The sequence below is a fragment of the Elephantulus edwardii genome, unplaced genomic scaffold, assembly GCF_000299155.1.
Source record: "Elephantulus edwardii isolate Elephantulus edwardi_28Jun2011 unplaced genomic scaffold, EleEdw1.0 scaffold00062, whole genome shotgun sequence".
NCBI lineage: Eukaryota > Metazoa > Chordata > Mammalia > Macroscelidea > Macroscelididae > Elephantulus > Elephantulus edwardii.
Genome location: NW_006399812.1, coordinates 5,111,774 through 5,113,692, shown reverse-complemented (window position 1 = coordinate 5,113,692; position 1,919 = coordinate 5,111,774). Strand labels below are relative to the sequence as shown.

At 52.5% G+C, this 1,919-nt stretch overlaps 1 pseudogene; it reads left to right on the top strand.

Moving 5' to 3' along the window:
- Positions 1-449: 449 nt before the first annotated feature.
- Positions 450-1,686, top strand: LOC102865796 (annotated as a pseudogene).
- The last annotated feature ends 233 nt before the right edge of the window (positions 1,687-1,919 follow it).

The following is a 1,919-nucleotide window of genomic DNA, read 5'->3' as shown; positions in this document are numbered from 1 at the left end:
ACATTGAATTGGTGCGGAGAAAGGGTACAGTCCTGACATAAACCTCTCTTGTGTTTAAGCCATGTAGTGTTCCCTTGCTCTGCTTTTACGACACCTTTTGCCCTAAACAGAGATACCATGTAAGGATGGGAGCTCTGGTGGCCTAGTGGTAAGAAGTTGCACTGTGAACCCAAAAGCATAGAATTTGAGTCTACCAGTTGCTACACAGAACAAAGATGGACAATCATCTCCCCTGCAATTTTTAGCTTTTGATAACCTGCTGTAGGTTCAGTCAACTGCAGCCTCATTATAGAAGTAATTAAATAATTCCAGATCTCATTCAGGGAATGACTACATTATAACAATCAAATCAGAGAATCCTAGCAATCGAAGTTACACACACTCTTCTCCATCACAAAAAGACAGTCTGTAATTTTTCTCTCAAGTTTCAGAAGGCATGGGCTTGAAACATGTCCATAAGGCGGCTGGATGTTCAGCGTCTTTCTCCTGTTCACTCCTCATCTGAAAGTTTTCTCCTTGTTTTTGGCACAAAATCTATGTCTCAGACTCTTGCACATAAAAAACCTACATGGTCCCTGGCCAACCCCATTTCTATATTTTTTCTAGTAGGAAAAGAAGGGAGTATTTCACAACAGTCACACCAAAGGGCTCCATGTAGAACGTCTGCCCTCCACTGGCCTTGCAGGGTGACTCCCTGGTAACCACTAATGACACTGATCTCTCTCCTTTTCCTCTAAATTGATGAGGCATTAACTCAAATGTAAAAAGAGAACTTGTATTTATTTTGTTTGGTGACTTAAGATATTGTCACAACGTGGTTCTTATTGGGGTCGCGGACGCGGTGGCGGTTGGCGGTGGCTCCGAGGGCAGAGAGGCGACACGGCAGCGGTGCTGCTCGTGGTGCTGGCGGCTGCGCTGCTGGGCGTCGATGGCGCCTCAGGGGCCGCTGGTGAGGTCTCGATCTTCATGGAGAGGACGGACTCTAAGACATTGCGCACGTGCACCCCGAACCACAGCACCACACCCATCGAGGGCCACGGCTGGATGCAGGGCGACAAGGTGCTGATGGAGGATCCGTTGTCCAGCCTGAGCACCCAGTTTGAAGTGGACATGAAGAGGACAGCGGGGGCAAGTACGACTGCATCTTCCTCCCAGAGGACACGGGCAGGGCCAGCATCTCCGTGGATGGCCTCCCCAAAGTCTTTGCTGTGAAGAAGTCGGAACATGCCAACGAGGGCGAGACAGTCACCCTCAAGTGCAAGTCCAACTCCTCGCCACCCATCACCAGCTGGGTCTGCTTCAAGAAGACTGACGCAGAGGAGCAGCTCCTCACCAACAGCTCCCAGAACAAGTTTCTGGCGACCTCCTCAGACACGCGGACCGAGCTGCATATCAGCAGCCTGGACCTGGAGAAGGACCCGGGCGTGTACGTGTGCAACGGCACCAGCTCCACAGGCACCGACCAGGCCTCTATCACCCTGCGTGTGTAGCCGCCTGGCCGCGCTCTGGCCGTTCCTGGGCATCGTGGCTGAGGTCCTCGTGCTGGTCACCATCATCTTCGTCTACGAAAAGCGGCGGAAGCTGAAGGAGGTGTTGGATGATGAAGACATGGGCTCTGCACCACTAAAAAGTGCGAGTCACCATGTCAATGACAAGGAGAATGTCCGCCAGAGAAATGCCAACTGAGCACTGGCTACCTCCCAGAACAAAGGAGGAGCAGTGCCTAGTCACAGTCCTGCCTCCCCAGGACCTATCCCAGCACGCACCTCTGGGGCGTCTGAGAAACACACCTGGGAGAGCCGCCCGTCTCAGAGCCGGTCCTGTCCCAGTTCCTCCCCCTCCAGCCCAACTCGGCTTTCCCGCCTTCAGAGTCACACTCAGTCAAGCCTCTCACGGGGTCTCCTTTTCTTTCTTTTCTT